The 19925-nt window shown below is 42.3% G+C and overlaps 1 protein-coding gene across 2 annotated transcripts in view; it reads left to right on the forward strand.

The window, feature by feature from the left end:
• Window positions 1-19925, forward strand: part of ARHGAP24 (Rho GTPase activating protein 24) — a 434125-nt gene that overhangs the window by 12633 nt on the left and 401567 nt on the right. Inside the window, exon 1 of one of the 2 annotated variants that reach the window (XM_087962828.1) lies at window positions 18341-18793. The exons of the other annotated variant lie outside the window; for it this stretch is intronic. The gene's annotated coding sequence lies outside the window, so the exon portion shown is untranslated. Of the gene's footprint in view, window positions 1-18340; window positions 18794-19925 lie in introns of those variants that run through there. 2 annotated transcript variants of the gene reach the window in all.

A 19925-nucleotide genomic window follows, 5' to 3' on the forward strand; every position in this document is an offset into this window, starting at 1 on the left:
TCTCTCACTTCTAGGTGTGTTTACTATTTACATATTTTGCCATTATTAATTTTTTTACGCATATCCTTGCCAAAACAACTTGGAATGTGTAAGGGTGGGAACAGGGTCAGTGGTGGGATTCAATTTTTTTTACTATCGGTTCTGTGGGCATGGCTTGGTGGGTGTGGCAGGGGATGGAGACTATAAAATCCCCATTCCCTCCCCACTCCTGGGGGAAGGTTACTGCAAAATCCCATTCCCTCCCCATCCCACTAACCTGCTTTCCAGCTCCGTTCTCCTGTGCAGGGCAACCAAAGAAGACCCAGCCAATCAGCTGGGACTCGGGAGGCAGAGAATAGATGGGGGCGGGGCCAGTCAGAGGTGGGATTTGCCGGTTCTCCGAACTATTCAAAATTTCCGCTACCTGTTCTCCAGAACTGGTCAGAATCTGCTGAATACCACCTCTGAAGAGGGTTATTTTATTTAGACAAGTTTTGGAAACTTAGAACAATAATTAATTTTGGAAGTGATCAGTGGGTTAGAGTTTTAAAAATCTCATCCTGGTCTATTTTTCTCTTCAAAAAGGTGCTTACCATCCCCACCCCTGTCCAGTTGGTAAAAGCTGAAAGTATTTATTTATTGCCACCTTTTCAACAATGGACACACTTAGAATGTTTACAGTGTGGTATATATTATGATTGCGGAGTGGTTGCCATAGTGAAGGCTTGCCCATTCTCAAGATGGCAGTTGTGTGAAGCCTCACCAGTAACAGGATGCTTATTTGCCAGAGATCCAACCAATGAGAATGCCTTTTGCTTGCCCCTCCCATTAATTCCCAAGATTCTGTCTCCAATCCAAGCTTAATTTGCACCGTATTGGTTGGGCAGGTGATGCTTAGCCAAGCGCTGAGCTGTAGCTTTTGCAATCTTTCTTTAATATAACGTTGAGGGCAGCTTGCTTGAAGCATGTTAATTTCCCATTTAACTTTCTCTTTTAATTAAAAAATATTTAATCTAAAACCAAGCCTACTGGGGCAAACTCACTGGCAGGCACCAATAATAACTGCTCCGTGTCGTGTGTGTGGCTCATCATATTTACATCCTACTTTTCTTCCACTGTGTAATTCTTGTGGCTCATCACTAGGGATGATGGCTGGTAGAAGGGCTAAAATAAAAATAAAAATAAATTCCCAGGATAACAGCTATAAGTTGTGCAAATGAAATTCTGCCCCCTTTTTATATTAGTCACACATGACAGAGGTAAAAAAAAAGGGGTGTGGGCTGGCTAAAACATTTATATTCTTTTTTTGGCAGGCCTCCCCCTTTCTAACTAGACCTTTGCTATGTCCTCGCCATCAACAAAATTGTGTCTTTTCACATTATTAAACAATAATAACCTCGGAGTACTCATATCTAATGACCTAAGTGCCAGAGTTCACTGTAACAGCTTTGCCAAAAAGGCATTAAGAGTTGTAAATCTAGTCTTACGAAGCTTCTCCTCTGGAAATATAGAATTGCTAACTAGGGCATACAAAACCTTTGCTAGACCAATACTTGAATACAGCTCATCTGTTTAGAATCCGCACTGTATATCGGACATTAATAGAATTGAGTGAGTCCAGAAGTATTTCACGAGAAGAGTACTACACTCCTCTGCTCGCAACAGAATACCCTATATCACCAGGCTTGAAATTTTGGGCTTGGACAATCTTGAATTACGCTGCCGAGCAAGGAGACAGCAAGGAGCCTGGGCCTGGTTTAGCTCAACTGTTCTGTACTAAAGCTGCTTAGTGCTGTGAAACTAAAACTGAGACTCCTCTCCTCTGCTTGTGTTTTGCATTTGGAATAGATTTCTTTTCAGGTGGGGAGGGGGAGTAGAACTCCTTAGCATCAGAGCATGTTAATAATAATATAGTAAATACTAATGCTCTGATGGTCATTTTGAAAAATCCTTTCTTAGTGAGCACCTAGAAGCCAAGTGGAACATACGTGCCAAATTTCAAGTTTGTAGGCTTTACGGTTCTGGAGATTTTGGTGATGATGCATGAGTCGTATTTCACTTTTATATGTATAGATTTCAAGCTATTTAGCTCTCTTCAGCTAGCCATACCTTTCTGGGATTTGAACTTGGGCTACTTATGTATTAGGTAGATGTATTAACCTCTAAACCAGGGGTCCCCAACCGCCGGTCCACGGACCGGTACCGGTCGGAACAAGCCTTACCGGCCGCTGAGTTGTTGGCGCCGCCATCTTTTTGAAAAAGTGCTTCGGTGAGCTTTTCCGGGTAGAAAGCTCACCGGAAGCACTTTTTCATCAAAAAGATGGCGGCGCCTTGCGCTCGGGTGAGCTTTTCGGTAGAAAGCCATTTCTACCCAAAAAGCTCATCGAGCTAACGCCGCATCTTTTGACGGAAAAGTGCTTCGGTGATGTCACTGAAGCATTTTTTCGTCAAAAAGATGGTGGCGCCAGTTGATGCCGGATACCGGCCGCGGCGCCCAGCTGATGCCGGAACCGGGCCGCAGCGCCGAAAGGTTGGGGATCCCTGCTCTAAACCACAGACTCTCCTTGCTTTCTCGGCTATACCAGGGGAGAGATTAAGTGGTTGTTGTCTTTTTTCAGTGAGACCGGTCTATTTGGGCAATCTGGTCTATCCAATTATGGGATGGAGCATACTCCTTCCGCTTTCACCTTTCAGCCCCAAACCAGGAGACCTCGCAGGCAGTCACTTCCACGACAAACTATTTTTGTGTTGAATTTATGTTTACCAACAATGAAATAAAGGGATACTTGTATAGATTTATTCCAAGCTATTTAGCTTTCATCAGTTAGCCATACGCTTCTGGGATTCGAACCTCTGCTTCAGGTGATAACTGTGTTTGATTGAGTACAGGTAGTCCTTGATTTACAACAGTTCATTTAGTGACTGTTCAAAGTTACAATGGCATTGAAAAAAGTGACTTACAAATGTTTTTCACACTTACAACTATTGTGGCATCTCTAAAGTCGCGTGATCAAAATTCAGACATTTGTCATCTGACTCATATTTGCAATGTCCCAAGGACATGTGAATCCCTTTTGTGACCCTCTGAAAAGCAAAGTCAATGGGGAAGCCAGGTTCACTGAATGTAGAATTAACAGAAAATGTACTATGTAACAAGTGGTATAAACAAGGACTAAGGAATAGAGAATTAATAGGAAAAGTAATATGTAATAATTGCAATGTAATAGAAAATTACCGTATATACTCAAGTATAAGTCGACCCGAATATAAGCCGAGGCACCTAATTTTACACAAAAATCTGGGAAAACTTATTGACTCAAGTATAAGCCGAGGGTGGGAAATGCAGCAGCTACTGGTAAATTTCAAAAATAAAAATAATTAATTTGGGAAACGATCTCACTATCATGAAAGGTTTAATTGATTCACTAACCCAAAAGAAGAAGATGATGATGACAGCGGGAGGCAGGAGTCACTCTCTTCCCCTCCCTCGGAGGCCCCTGAGTCAGGAGTCACTCACCGCCGCGCGTCCCAGTCCGCCGCTCGGGAAGGGAAAGGCAAAGCGCTTTTTGCCTTTCCTTCCCGGCTGGGGTTGTTGGGAGTCGCTGCCGCCGGAGGCCGCAACTCCACACCATTTTTTTTTCAGAGGGAATCTGACTCGAGTATAAGCCGAGGGGGATTTTTTCAGCACAAAAAATGGGCTGAAAAACTAGGCTTATACTCGAGTATATACAGTAAGTATAAGAATATGGTTAAGAAATGTAAATGATGTCTTCAACATTGATACCATTGTGTTTTTTATGGTTTTTTAAATTGTTGGAAAATTGAATAAAGTTTATTTTGAAGAAAAGGACAAGCAGGGGATCGCTTGAAATGACTGTCAAGATTGTGATTTCGCAGAAATGCGTCGTTTACGTTTTCTTGAGGCTGCCAAGTGGCAGAAGGTTTGCGCAAGATTGGATTCCTTGCATGCCGATGGCAGAGACGCAAGAGCTGAAGTTTGCCAGCAATTATCATGCCATAAGAATGAAATCAAGACATTTCTTCATGGTATCATGACGACCAAAATGACATATGGTCCCATCATTCTGAAATAAAACATCAGTCCAGGAGATGTCATCAGAAAACTTTGCTTGAGAAAATTATACAATGTCCTAGTTTTGCCAGGAAAACTCATGGTTACAACTTTTGAAACAATGATTAAGCAGAGCTTGGAAGCCCAAGAAGGACAGTTTGCCAGGCTTACATCTCACAAACCACCCAAGAAGCAGCGGTGAGGTTGAACCTCATACCCTGCTGTACACCATGGAGTCTAGACTTCATGCTTATGTGGCGTCCACCTGTTCCCAAAATTGAAGAATATTTTGTGGGCATCTGTTTGACTCAAGTCAAGAGGGAGAAAAAACACTGTCAAGACATGATTGAGAGAGCAAATTGTCCATTGTCCTACTTTTGTAACAGGGGTAAGAAGCTTGTACTTTGTAGGAAGAATTGTACAATGTACAGAGGTAATTTTGTGGAGAAGCAAATGCAGGTGACAAAGGAATTCATTTCAAGGGTTCTTTTTTCTGTTTTGTTTATTAAAATATCCCTATTTAAATTACAAGTAATCCTCAATTTATGGCCACAATCTAGACCAGAATTTCCATTGTTAAAGTGCTGTTGTTGAGTGAATCATGTGGTCATTAAGCGAATCCAGCTTCCCCCATTGACTTTCCTTGCCTGTCTGGGAAGACTGCAAATGGAGATCATGTTACCCGGCACATTGCAACAGTCATAAACGCATGCAAGTTGTCATCTTTGTTCAGATGACCAAGGGGATGCTGCGGTGGTCGTAAGGGTGAGGACTGGTTGTAAATTGCTTTTTTCAGTGGCATTGTAAGTTTGAACAGTCACTAAACAAATGGTTGTAAGTTGAGGACTACTTGTAAAGTCATGAAGATGGAAGCATTATTTCCAGTGGTGGCATTTTACCGGTTTGGGCTGGTTTGGCCAAACCGGTAGCTCTGACGATCATCTGTGAGTGAATCGGTTGCTGGGCCCTCCCACCTGCCCCAGATCTATACTTACCTTTATTTCCTGCTTTTCAACCTCAGCTGCTTCGCAATTGCCGTGCGTCAACTGTTTTACACACAGGGCTTGCAGCAGATGGTGAGTTGCAAATGCTGCATGCGCAGAAAGTGCGTGCTCACACCAAACCGGTAGGAAAACTTTTTGAAACCCACTACTGATTACTTCTAGATATGTGCATATATGCACACATATACACTTGATTAAAGAACAGAGAGGATGTCTATAGAGATTTTCATTCATCCAGGTCATGGTTGTCCCCAAAGTACATTGATTGTCTGTAGACATTTAGCTATGCACTTTGGGGTGAACACCCTCGAATGGTGTGGGAGTATGAATGGATTTCCTGAAAAACGGCAGGCTACAGGAACCCTTTCAGCGGTTCCAAAAAGGCTCCACAACCATATGCATTGCTCAGGTGTACCCTGAGGACACAGACTAACCTCCAAGTGGCTTCAAGGACTCTCTAAAACAGGGGTGTCAAACTGAAGGCCCAGGGGCCAGATCCGGCTTGTGGGGTGCTTAGATCTGGCCCATGGGACCTCTCTGGAAATAGCAAAGGACCAGCCCATGGTACCTTGAGGACTGCATGCATGTGGCTCTTCCGAGCTCTGTTTTTGCTGGCAGAGGGTTGCAGGAGGCAGTCACAGATGAAAATGGAGATCGGGAGCCCGTTTTCACTAGCAGAGTGTTCGGGCCACCACAGGCGCCCCCGACACGAGTGACGTTGAGCTGACCACACCCATTCCAGCCCTCCAAGATCAGACACAACCCTGATGTGGCACTCAATAAAATTGAGTTTGATACCCCTGGCTCTAAAAGAATGCAAATGACCAGCTTCAAGGAATATAAATCCTTCCATTCCCCACCATCCAGTCAGAGCTGAAGAAGCTTCTTGGATGAGAAGCGAAACGTCTTCAAAAGAAAAAACAAGAAAGTCCAGTTGCCTCCTGAAAAACAAACAACTTTGGGACAACAGAGAGGATGGGTATCCATGCTTTAAAAAAAAATTCTGTATTTGGAACCCCAGGAATTGCTGTCTGCTCAAAAATAGCCTTTCCACGGCTTCCTTACTCATGAAAGTGCACCTCAGAGTGCCATTTCTGCAGAGAAGATGCCAATTTCATTTCCTACGTTCAGTGTCAAAACAAAGCCAGAGACATCCCAGGTCTAAAACCTGCTTAGTGTAAAGCAGCCCAGAATACTTTTTTCTGCCTCAAAGAGCTTCAGATGCCCTTTCAAAGGCCGCACTCCAGAAATTATACTAACCACATTTTCAAACTCATTTAATTAAATGAGTCAACTCATTTAATTCATTTAAACAAGTAAACTCATTTTCTTTTCAGTACAGTAAGTCCTTGACTCACAATAGTTCTGTCATGGTGAACCTAGAGCACGTGTGACGGAAGTGGCACACAGAGCCATTTTCGCTGGCACGTGAGCTGTCACCCTGGAGCAGGTCCACTGCGCATGCGGGCCCTGCTGCCTGCCTGCCAGCTGATCGTCAGGCAGCTGCTGCGCATGTGCCGGGGGCGGGGGGCATGTGAGAGACAGATGCGCATGCGCAGAAAGGCACAGGGCGTACGGGGGGGTCATGCATGCATGTGCAGAGATGCATGGCGTGCACAAAGGAGGTTGTGCATGCATGCGCAGGGGGCATGGGGGAGGCATGTGCATTGCCTTATGGGTGTTGGTATGCGTGCGTACATGTGCATGCGTGCGGGCACATTTTTGGCACAGGGGGACAGAAAGGTTAGCCATCACTGTAATAGTTTTCTTTATGTACACTGAGAGCATTTGCACCAAGACAAATTCCTTGTGTGCCCAATCATACCTGGCCAATAAAGAATTCTATTCTATTCTAGTTCATTTAATGACCTTTCAAAGTTATAACACCACTAAAAAAGTGACTTAGGACCATTTTTCATACTTTGGACTGTTGCACATCCCTCTGGTCACATGATCAAAATTCAGATGCTTGGCAACTGACTCATATTTATGACGGTTCAGTGTCCTGGGGTCGTGTGAGCCCCCTTTGCAATCTTCTGACAAAGCAAAGTCAACGGGGAAGCCAGATTTACTTAACAACTAGGTTACTAACTTAAGAACAGCAATGATTCACTTAACAAATGTGGCATGAAATGTCATAAAATGGGGCGAACGCATAAGGGCTCCATTGTGGTCATAACCTCGTTTTTAATTTCATTTGGATTTAAATTTAGTTTAAATTAAATGTCATTAACTTGATTATCCTTCAGTCATGTATTTGATCTTCTCTCTTCTGTCACATTAAAAAATGTTGCTTTGGAAAAAAAAATATCATGGGAGGGGGTGAGATTATGTATCTCTGGAGCAAAGCAAGGGAGACAACCAAAGTAGACCTGTGGTTCAGATGACAATAGCTTAATATAAATTGCCTTGTTATGCTGAATTGTTTCCATCAGTTCTTCTGCAACAAGTCATTGCTCCCTTGTTTTATTTAAAAATTGTTGTTGTTAGTTGCAAAGTCGTGTCTGACCCATCGCGACCCCATGGACAACGTTCCTCCAGGCCTTCCTGTTGTTTACCATCTTCTGAAGTCCATTTAAGCTCAGGCCGACTGCTTCAGTGACTCCATCCAGCCACCTCCTTCTCTGCCGTCTCCTTCTTCTTTCACCCTCAATCGTTCTCAACATTAGGCTCTTCTCCAGCGAGTCCCTCCTTCTCATTAGGTGGCCAAAGTCTTTGAGTTTCATCTTCAGGATCTGGCCTTCTAAAGAGCAGTCAGGGTTGATCTCCTCTAGGACTGACCGGTTGGATCGCCTTGCAATCCAAGGGACTCGCAGGAGTCTTCTCCAGCACCAGAGTTCAAAGGCCTCAATTCTTTGGTGCTCAGCCTTCCTTATGGTCCAACTTTCACAGCCATACATTGCAACTGGGAAAATCAGATCCTGGACTATACATATTTTTATTGGCAGGGGGATGTCTCTGCTTTGTAGTATGCTGTCTAGGTTTGCCATATCTTTCCTCCCCATTTAAAAATTAGGCTCACGTAAAAAAAAAAAAAGAGGCCCCTTTTGAGTAATCTGCCAGAGCTCATCTTCCAAAACTGAACATTGGGTTGAGGAAGGCTAGAAAGATGATAAGGGTAGCCTTACAGATACAGTTAATGACAACCGAAAATATTGCACCATGGAGCACCTGGTAATTACAAGTGCCACCATGGCACATTTTCATCGCTTCATTGAGAATCAAAGCAAGCAGCTCAATGCCGGTCTATTTGCCCTACAAAGTATTATATTTCTAATTGGGATCATGAGCCTTTTTATTTTACAGTGAGTGAGCTCCTATTTGCGTTGTCACTCTTCAAGAAAACTTGAAGAAAGGTCTTTTCCAGAAAGATTAAAATGTTCTTTTGCCAATAGATTATCCATGAAAAAGCTGATCTGCTTTTTAGCATCCCCCCCCCCCCACCTTTTCTGTTAGCTGAGAAAAGACATGGCTTCTTGGCAGTTTTGAATATTTATGCAGCTGTTTCTGCAAGTCCGCTTGTTTTACTTCTTCAAAATCCTAGAGCAATGTGATGTCCACATCTTGGGGGGAAGCGGTGGCTGTACTTTTTATTTTGTATTTAAAAAAAAAATAACCAAGTGACAAAATCTGATTCAGAAGCTGAAGCCACTGGTAAAATTAAAAACAACGATGAAGTGTCCCTTTGATGTCTTTATTTCTGCCTAGACTGACTAGTATTTCTATTTGGATTCTATTTCTGTTTTAATGTGGAGCACCCTGTAAGTGATGAGTTGTTTTAATTTAAGGCAAGCAATGCCCTATTGTGTGGTTTTGTTTTTTCATTTTATTTTTTTTTGTTTGGCCTGTTGATATTGCTCAGAGTATTGAGCTGTTCTGTTAGCATTTTAAATGATTCAAACTAGAAGGCCTCTAATGCAAGTTTACAGCTGTGGAAAAAAAGAGATCCTTTGGAAATGTGACACTGGAGAAAACTGTTAGGAACATCTTAGATCATCAGAAGAACAAAGAATGGAGGTCTAGATTGTATAAACCCAGATTGCTCCCTGAAAGCACTGATAATGGAGCTAAAAGTTAGATTTTTGGACGCATAACAAAAGGGCAATCTCTCCAATCTTATTCTCTCAATCTTTCATGCTTCGAAAGATTAGAGAGAATAGAAAACGAGGCCAACAGACTAGATATCATTAATGATGACCCAAGGACAAGCATAAAAAGATTTCGGAGAAGCAATTATGGACAGACAGTTCAGCAAAATGATATCCATCAGGTCATGAAGAGTTGGAAGCCACAAAACAATAACAACCACAACCATACTTTAGCCATTACTCATCCAACTGGTGCATAATCGTCCGAAAGATTCTTGACTGGTACAGCTTTACAAGTACATGCATGTATTCAGTTATCACATCCAGACTGCAGAAATCTGGATGAACTAGAGAAAGAACTACAGAAAAGTCTGCCTCTTTTCAAATGAAATTTTAAATGTTTTAAATTTTTAAATGTTTTCAACTTTCTGGGCAGCAACTGAAGAATTGCTCAGGGCGTGCAAATAATGGTGGGAATAGTAAGGTGGAAGAGTTCTCACTGTAGGAACAGCTCTGATTCTAAGATTTACAGTGATTTCTAGTGCTTATAAATAGCAATAGCACTTAGATTTATAAACTGCTTCACAGTGCTTTACCGACCTCTCTAAGCGGTTTACAGAGCCAGTCTATTGCCCCCACAATCTGGGTCCTCATTTTACCCACCTCGGAAGGATGGAAGCTGAGTCAACCTTGAGCCTGGTGAGATTTGAACTGCCAAATTGCAGGCAGCCGGCAATCAGCAGAAGTAGCCTGCAGTACTGCACTCTGACTACTGCGCCTCCAAGGCTCCTGTTCTAAACATGATCAAAACATATCAAATAAAATTTATAGCATGTTTTACAATCTATTTGGTTGATTTATGATTCCATGTATTGAGGAGATGCAAAAGAATTTTTTTTGAGAGGAAAAAAACCCAAGATTTTCATTTGTTGGCTAGATTTAACATAAACGCTAAGCCAAGATTAAAGAAAATTGTATTATGGTTCATCAAGGTGGGTGAACCACGCACCTTGGTTGGGAAATGATGTGCTCTAATTTAGTGTTGATTGGGATTTAACCAATAAAGATTAGTTTTTAAAAATATGATGGGATGTGTGTACAACTTCTACCTTTTTTTTTGCAAATCTTAAAAAGGTGAGTACTTTTTTTAAAAAACCTAATTCTTCCAGATTTGACAGATTCTAGATGACTTTCACATTAATATACACAGCAAAGTTGGGAAGTTCAGTAACAGGACAGAATAACAGAATAACAGAATTGGAAGGGACCTTGGAGGTCTTCTAGTCCAACCCCCTGCATAGGCAAGAAGCCAATACCATTTCAGACAAACGGTTGTCCAAACTCTTCTTAAAAACTTCCAGTGTTGGAGCATTCATAATTTCTGGAGGCAAGTTGTTCCACTGGTTTATTGTTCTAACTGTCAGGAAATTCCTCCTTAGTTCTAGGTTGGTTCTCTCCTTGATTAGTTTCCATCCATTGCTTTTTGTCCTGCCTTCAGGTGTTTTGAAGAATAGGTTGACCCCCATCTATCTTGTGGCAGCCCCTTAGATACTGGAAGAATGCAATCAGGTCAACCCTAGTCCTTCTCTTCATTAAACTAGACATACCCAGTGTCTGGTTTAGACACCGTGTATGGTGGCTCAGTGGCTAAGACGCTGAGCTTGTCAATCAGAAAGGTCGGCAGTTCGAATCCCTACCTCTGTATAATGGAGTGAGCTCCCGTTACCTGTCCCAACTTCTGCCAACCTAGCAGTTTGAAAGCATGTAAAAATGGAAGTAGAAAAAGAGGGACTATTTTGGTGGAAAGGTTACAGCGTTCTGTCTGCCTTTGGCATTTAGTCATGCCAGCCACATGACCATGGAGACGTCTTCAGACAGCACTGGCTCTTCGGCTTTGAAACGGAGATGAGCATTGCCCCCTAGAGCCGGAAACAAGTAGCACGTATATGAGAGGGGAACCTTTACCTGATTCCAGCAACTGTTTTTTGTATGTTTTATCTTCCAGTCCCCTAATTATCTTTGTTGCTCTTCTCTGCACTCTTTCTAGAGTCTCAACATCTTTTTTATATCATTGCAACAAAAATTAGATGCAGTATTCCAAGTGAGGTTTTACCAAGACATTATAAAGTGGTATTAACACTTCTTCGCATCACTTTGATTCTATCCTTCTGCTAATGCAGGGTAGGACTGCGGTGGCTTTTTTGGCAGCTGCAACACATGGTCATATCTAAATGATTGTCCCCAAGATCCTTCTTGCAGTGACTACTTTTGAGCCAAGTGTTATCTATTCTAGATTTATGATATCGCCATTAAAAAAAAAATGAACCTCCTGTAAAGGATTGCAAATGCTTCTGACTCTCTGTGAAGCATGGCACTGGCCAGAGATTAAGATTCAGTACAGCTAAAATCAGCAATATTTTGTGGTTTTCATGCCACATTTTAAGAAACTTTGGTGTTTTTTTTCAGTGAGGCTGAGATTCCAGTGGGAGATTTCTTTTATTTAGGATCACTTCTGGGATGTCTAGCCAAATGCCATGTAGCTGACCTTGGTCCTTGCATGGAACAAACATTTAACTACATGCGTGGTTTTAGTATTGGTTAAATGCCATGCAAATATGCCGAATGTTTTCTTCTCTCCAAAAGGCCTGTATATACTCCCATGTTTCCTCAAAAATAGTCCACTGAGAAAGCAAAGAAGAAATATTATTGGGACATGTAACTTAAAAGGAGAAGTTTCTCCAAAACACATTCAGGTGCAGGGAAGATTATTCTTGTGTGTGAATAATTATGGAATGAGAATATGATGCTATCAGAAATATAAGAGAGAATTGAAATATGGTGTTAAAAAACAGACTAAGTCACCTTTATGTTGTTGAAGGAAAATTCCATTGAGGATGGGTCACTGCCAGCTGTAAGCTGAGGCAAGAAAACATCTGCCAACATTTTCTTCCCTTCAAAAAAAAAATTATATTTTTCTAACTTATTTTCTGGTTCTTTGAACCCTTTCAGGCAAAAGGATGTCATTAAGCAGCTTTTGTGGATTGTAAATAGTGAGCTGTAGATCATGAAAGCTTATGCTCTTTGATAAAATTGATCAGTCTGAAAAAAGTAAATAGATCTTATTAAAAGAAACTACAACAAAGTCAATGGTGCAAATATTGCTTTAATAAATAGAAAATAAATGCACGCTACTAAAGCTAAATTTCATGAATTGTTCTGCATCAATTTAAAAGAGGAAGTAAATATTCGACTAACACCCCCCAAAAATTAACAATGTAGCTTGAAATCATCCTATAAAAGCTAAAAATCTGGAGTATTAACAGGGTGAACTTCCGTTACTTGCCTCAGCTCCTACCCACCTAGCAGTTCAAAAGCATGCAAATGCGAGTAGATAAATAGGTACCACTTTGGTGGAACGGTAACAGCATTCTATATGCCTTGGCTGATAGCCATGCTGGTCATGTAACTACATAAATTGTCTTTGGACAATACTGGCTCCCTTGCTAAGAAATGGAGATGAGCACTGTGCCTTAGAGTTGGACATGAATGGACGGGGAAATCTTTACCTTTTTACCGACAATATCTGGTTGGTTGAGAACATTAGAATTATTTCTTGTGCTGTTCTTGAACTTATGTGACTGTTGAGATGATAGTGAGTGAAACTGATAGTATTACTGGGTACCCTTTCACATTGGAAACGTTTTTGACTGCTTATACTTCTCATTCTAGGGGAAAGAAAAACTATGGGAAGCAGTCTTGGAATTTATGCATGGAAAATGAGGGAGATGGCAGGTGGTTGGGCAGATGATTCGAGGTGAAGCATCCAACATAGGAATACATCAAAACTATATAAAATAGTTTGCTCCATTTATGGAAAAAAAAATACAGAACAAGTTTTTTTAAATACTATTCTACATTATTTATATTCTCTCAATATCTACGTGCCAGGCCGTTGATCCACTCAAATGGTGTCATAGGTTTTCATCTTCCTTCCTTCCTTCCTTCCTTCCTTCCTTCCTTCCTTCCTTCCTTCCTTCCTTCCTTCCTTCCTTCCTTCCTTCCTTCCTTTAGTAAGAGGAAAATCTTCTTTTGTAAATCCATCAAGTAGTTGTTATCCAGTTCATTATCTTGGCTTGTTCTTTGTGTTTCTACTTTGACTGCCATCTCTATCTTGTAATCCACAATTCATTTTGTAGTAAATCTGCATAAGCTTGTTTCCCCGTTTCATCCTATTAGTCTTTCAAAGCATTTTCTTGGACAACTTTCCTTTCTCATCTGTAAAGAATACATTCATATAAGTAAGTTTCTTTGTGCCATTTTAGCCACATGTCTTTCCCCTTTCTTCAAAAGTATCAGGAAATGATTCAAATTTCATAGCATTGCCTGTCATTTTGTACAATGCAATGCTTATTCTCCAGTTCAAAAATGAGAGGCATGCTTTTTCTTTTCTTTTCTTTTCTTTTCCTGCCTGGAGTCTTTATTTTTTTTTAATAGTAATTTGATTAAAATTTAAAACAACAACAACAATAAAAGCTAATATAAACTAAAAGAAAAAAATGAAAAGTGCAGAAAAGTAAAAAAAAAAATAGAAAAGAAAAAATAAGAATATAGTAAAGAAAAGCAAAAGGAATACATAAAGAAACAACTTTCTCCTTCATCACACATATACACAATTTTAGTAACTTATCACTTTCTCTTAAAATACAACAAACGGTCTCTTCTTCCCATATTCTCATCTTTATTTATAATTTAAAAAATCTAAACTTTTCTATGGATCCTTTAGTCCATTTATATCTTTCTTAAATTAAATCCGTATTTCTATTTTTGCTATTTGTTTTTGTTTCTTACTTATTAAGCTTTCAGTTATTTTTTTTTCTTTTGTTCCAGAATGCAGGTAAATTCACAAGTGGTTTTTCAAACTAGATCTCTAATTTCCTTAATACAGTTAAATAGGTAATTTCCAAAAGTAATTACAAAAGTGAGGTTAGCACCAGAGGTGGTATTCAACAGGTTCTGACCAGTTCTGACCAGTAGCGGAAATTTTGAGTAGTTCGGAGAACCGGCAAATACCACCTCTGACTGGAGATTTTACAGTATCTTTCCCCTGCCATGCCCACCAAGCCACTCCCACAGAACCAATAGTAAAAAAAAATTGAATCCCACCACTAGTTAGCACAACCAGTATTCTTTAAAAGACTCTGCTCTGGAATAGCACTTAGACTTATATACCACTTTACAGCCCTCTCTAAGCGGTTTACAGAATCAGCCTATTGTCCCCCAACAATCTGGGTCCTCATTTTACTGACCTCGGAAGGATGGAAGGCTGAGTTAACCTTGAGCTGGTGAGGATTGAACCCCAGGCAGTCAGCAGAATTATGATTTCCATTGTCTCCCAGTTTTCAAACCCAGGGAAAACACATTCTCCTGTGGTCTCCTCAGGAGGAGCAGCCAACCAAAGCACAAGCGGGCAATCTCTCCTCTTCTTCTCATCTGGAATGGTTCTGTGGTACAGGTGTAATTGTTAGCCCTTCAATCTTTGCCACAGCCATTATCTCTGTTTGACCAGGGGTATGTTAGTTTGCCATCCAGGAATGCAAAATATGCTTTTCCAATAAATATTATTTCTGAGAGATGGTTTTATGCCACTCAGTCAGTAGTCAGATCCAGCTGAGTCCAGGATGAATCTTCCTTCCAGCCACCAGAGATTAGCAAAACATTATATTTTGGTTTGTCTTATCTCCTGTAAAGTATGATTTGACTTTCTTGACTGATGAATTTGGAGACATTTGCTTGGTCAGCTCTTTCCATGGTTTGTGGTTCATTAAGTAGACTTAGGCTTCTTCTTACTCTTTGATTTTTTTTAGTTATTTAATTAGCTGCTGGGAATCAAATATTGACATGGGATTAACTTAAACCAGGAGTAGCTCCTTTCCCTAAGGCCAGCCTTACCATTAAGAAGAGCAAGACAGATGGCAAACTGATGCCAAATTTCCTCCAGCTGATCTCCTGATTTGTGTTTAATTATAGGATTTTTTGTAAGTGTTTGGCCCTGCCAATAAATAGTTCTATTTACGTTGAGGGATTGTGAGGGGCTTTAGAAGAATTAACTCTGAAAAACCTGAAGCTTGGTTGTTTACTTGCAGACTTCATTGTCCAATTAGGCAACCTCCTATTCCATCATATGGAAACCAGCAAGCTCAGAGAACATCAAGAATTCCACAGTTTGACCCTGAGCTACAGATATTCTCATATTGGGTTCTCATCAAAGTAATACTGAGAGGAATTCAATGGTGGTACTACTGGGAAAGGGTATAGAAGGGACCCTATGGGAAGAAATGGTAGGTCCTCCTTCTGCTTCATGTGTTGACTGCTCTTAGGTTTGCCTGAAAAGGGACGTGATCATTGGACATGTGCAGTGGTGGGATTCAATTTTTTTTACTACCAGTTCTGTGGCTGTGACTTGGTGGGCGTGGCATGGCATGGCTTGGTGGGCGTGGTTTGGTAGGCATGGCAGGGGAAGGATACTGTAAAATCTCCATTTCCTCCCCACTCCTGGGGGAAGGTTACTACAAAATCCCATTCCCTCCCCACCCCACTAACCTGCTTTCCAGCTCCGTTCTCCTGTGCAGGGCAACAAAAGAAGACCCAGCCAATCATCTGGGACTCGGAAGGCAGAGAATAGATGGGGGCGGGGCCAGTCAGAGGTGGTATTTGCTGATTCTCTGAATTACTCAAAATTTCCACTACCGATTCTCCAGAACTGGTCAGAACCCGCTGAATATCACCTCTGGACATGTGGCTTACTTGCAGGACACTGGTCTAATTTGTAAGGTTCTCTATTGAGATGATTAAAGCCCTGGAGCCAAAGGTAAAGTTAAAGTAAATATAGTGTATGTCTAGTGCAGGGCTGTCAAACTCCCAGTCTGTAGGACAGATCTGTCATGTGCTGGCCACGCCCACACCCGGTTTAGCAAAAGGGGGAAAAAGTCCCAATATGTCCCATGATGCCACCGTGATGACTGAGTTTGACACCCCTGGTCTAGTGTGATGAAAAGAAGGACTAGGAGAGACATGATAGCAGTGTTCCATTATTGGAGGGGCTCCTACAAAGATGAGGGGGTTAAACTATTTTCCAAAGCACCAAAAGGCAAGATGAGAAGCAATGGATGGAAACGAATCAAGGAGAGAAGCAACCTAGAACTAAGAAGACATTTCCTAAAGGTAAGAGCAATCAACCAGTGGAACCAGTTGCCTTCAGAACTTGTGGGGGCTCCATCACTGGAGGCTTTCAAAAAGAGACTGGACAATCATTTATCTGAAATGATATTGGATCTTGTGCTCAAGCAGGGTGTTGAATTAGAAGACCTCCAAGGTTCTTTCCAAATCTTAGTCTATATTCTAAATGTTTGGTGCCTGCCAAAGTTCCAACTCAATAAGATACTAGTGATGCCATGGCATCTTGGAATAAAACTGCTACTTCTCACTGCTGTGGTTTCTTCACTCACTTCCTTTAGGTAAGGCAGACTTGACTGTACACAAGTATACAGAGAAAAAATTAATGTTGGTAATACCCGTTAGTAGGTAAGAGACAATAAACATGTTAGCCCTTGGAAAGGAGGAAAAAAAGACTCAAGATAACTTCATCTTGATTACATCCACTCTAAGAGGAACAGAAGGAAATTTTGGCAGGGTTTCAAGATTCTATAACTATACCCTACAACAACAACAACAACAACAACAACAACAACTAAACTTCTAGTAGTATTTGTGGTGTCTTGTTTCTTGACTTTCCCCTACCTGTAAGGAATGACAGCAAGAGCAACAAGATGGCATTACAATCTCCTCTCCTTCTCCCCCAAGGTAGGTAAAGGGGCTGGAGACAGAGAGAAAGGAAGAGATGGGAAGAATGAAGATATATCTCCAATTGTTTCTGCCCACCTGATATGCTCTGGTAGAGTGGGTGTGTTCCAGGTCCTTTATATTAAGTGTGGACAATTTATGGGACTGAGGACATGTGCCTTCTCTGTCATGTTTGCCAAATCCAGTCTAAATATCTGGCTGGCTGTTCAGCCAATCATAATAATATACTGAGGGCACCTTGTTACAAGCCCTGCAGCTGTCTTCATCTTTGGGTGCTTTGATAGGCACTCAACCTTGCTTGTTTGCTCTAGTTTCTCCTGCAATTTCCTGCAATAACTCTACGGCCAAAAGGGTAGATTCAGTTGGATTTTGCCACCAAGAGATGACAATGCAATATGCACTTAATCATCCTGCCTTCCTACCAGAGGTAGTATATTCATCAGGTCAGAGGTGGTATTCTGCAGGTTCTGACCAGTTCTAGAGAACCGGTAGCGGAAATTTTGAGTAATCCAGAGAACCAGCAAATGCCACCTCTGACTGGTCCCGCCCCCATCTATTCTCTGCCTCCCAAGTCCCAGCTGATTGGATGGGTCTTCTTTGGTTGCCCAGCACAGGAGAACGGAGCTGGAAAGCAGGTTAGTGGGGTGGGGAGGGAATGGGGATTTTGCAGTATCCTTCCCCTGCCATGCCCAACAAGTCATGCCCACCAAGCCATGCCATACCCACCAAGTCGCGCCCACAAAACCGGTAGTAAATTTTTTTTCTAATCCCACCACTGCTTCCTACTAATTGGTATCCTCCCTTCTTTCCTTAATGACAACTCAATTAGAAAGGAGTGCTGGGCTTGGTTCCTGCAATACCCTCTCCCACTGCCCCTCAAGTGAGAACAAGGAGGGGAATGATCTCATAAATGCCTTGAAAATAAATAAATAAAAAGAGAGTCATGAGGAATCCGGTACCCATGCCTTTAGTAGTCAGAAAATCCTGGCATGAGAACCTGGTTAAGAGACTGGCTGGATATCGTGATAAACATTCTGCAAGGAGAAGTTGACTCCTTGGGCAAATATGAAACTTCTTCGATTTCACCACCTCCTTCCAAGAGTCTAGAAGCTATCCAAGTTTGGGCTCCATCAACACTCGAGAAACTCCCTCCCTGTCCCTGTTATCAGCTGCCTTGGTTGGGACTGAAGGAGGGAGCGAGAAAACGAAAGAGAGGAGGGAAGAACTGCAGAAGCCAAGAGGGAGGGCGGGAGGGAGGGAGGAAGAGGGAAAGCACTCTGCGAGCTGCTGTACTGAAAGCCGAGTTTCTCCGGTGCACCAACGTGGCTTCGGAGTCCTCTTTTGTTCCAGATGTACTGACCTCCCACGTGTGTGTGCGCGCGCTAATCCTTCTCCTCTGGTTGCCTGTTGGTGGTGGTGGGAAGTGGAGGGGTGGGGAGAGAGAGAGAGAGAGAAAAGAGACCCCCCTCCGCTGGAGCTGTGGAGGGATTAAAACCGCAAGTCTTTTCCTGTCATGAGATGAAGCTTTTTGCGCCCCAGAGCTGTGAAAGGCAGCCCTGATGCAGCAGCTCCCTTCGCTGTCAGCCGGACTGCAAAAGTGTCTACGGCATTAGTTTAGCAGAAGAAAAGGAATATTCTTGGGTTAGTTCTGGTTCCCAGCACTAATTGCTGAACAGGAGCTGCTAAATGATTCAGCTCCATTGGCAACTGGAGTTGGACTGCATCGCTCGTGGGACCCATCGTCTGAAATCGTCCTCTTCCTTCCAGCACGGACAGGAAAGCTACAGATTGTAAGTTTTACACACACTCTCTCTCCCCCTCCTTCCGTCCGTCCATCCGTCTGTCTGTCTGTCTGCCTCTCTCTCTCTCTCTCTCTCTCTCTCTCTCTCTCTGTCTGTCTGTCTGTCTGTCTGTCTGTCTGTCTCTCTCTCTCTCTCTCTCTCTCTGTGTGTGTGTGTGTGTGTGTGTATCTCTCTCTCTTTAATTTAGAGACGCGAATAGGAAAAGTGTGCATAGAGGGAGATGGAGAGCAGAAATTCTCTATCCTAGCTTAAAAGACCCAGAGGAAGATGCTGCGTCTGATCGGGTTGTTTGTTATTGCACAAGCGGCTACCTCGCTGCGTGGCAAAGGATTGCGCGCTGCCACTGCTGTGCCAGCCGTCAGGTTAAATTATGGGGGTAATTCCTGGCAGGCGGCTGCAGTACCAGGAATTCACTTGTGATCGGCATTCACTGTTGTTTGTTCTGGAGGACCCAATGAATGGGGAACAGTAGAACCAAAGGTACCGCAACCAGGCAATCGGCAGATGGAATTGGAGATTACAGGGGAGAATTTTGCACAGGGGCAACTGCTTTCCAGGGCAAGTTACTTTTTTGTTTTGTTCTGGGTTTCTTTTTTTTTTTTTGGGGGGGGGGGGTCAGGAAGGGAGGGCAGGGATTAACCAAGAGAATCCTCGATCTGGATGACAGCAGCATCTTGGATTGTAGATGTGCTCGGTGGCCAGAGTTGTTGTGAGAGAGGATGGGAAGGAGTATAAAAGACTCTGGAGCTGTGTTTAGCTGCTGGGTTTCCTTTTTCCTCAATCGGTGTGCTGGCAGTCTTGGCCTGCTTTTAAACTCTCCTTCTTCCTGTCCAACACCAGCCAAAGGTTTGCCAGCTTCTGCGTTAATGCCCCCTCTCTTTCTTTCTCGCCACCCCCCCCCCCAAAAAAAACCCACATCCCTGCTCATCTCCTTGAACATATGGGATTTGGCTCTTCCCCTTTTTTCGAAACCTGTAATCCTTTTTCAAAACACAGCCTTTGATCCTAGGTTGGAAGATGAGGAATTTTCAGTATTTGGAGGCATTTCAAACAGGCTTTCTTAAATAGCTTTTCAAGGAGACAGTTAAGCCCTACTTTTGTGTAAGTTTGAAGTCTGGTC

This window comes from Notechis scutatus, chromosome 4 (assembly GCF_049901735.1).
Source record: "Notechis scutatus isolate UNSWTSFEM ecotype Mainland chromosome 4, rNotScu1.2, whole genome shotgun sequence".
Classification (NCBI taxonomy): domain Eukaryota; kingdom Metazoa; phylum Chordata; class Lepidosauria; order Squamata; family Elapidae; genus Notechis; species Notechis scutatus.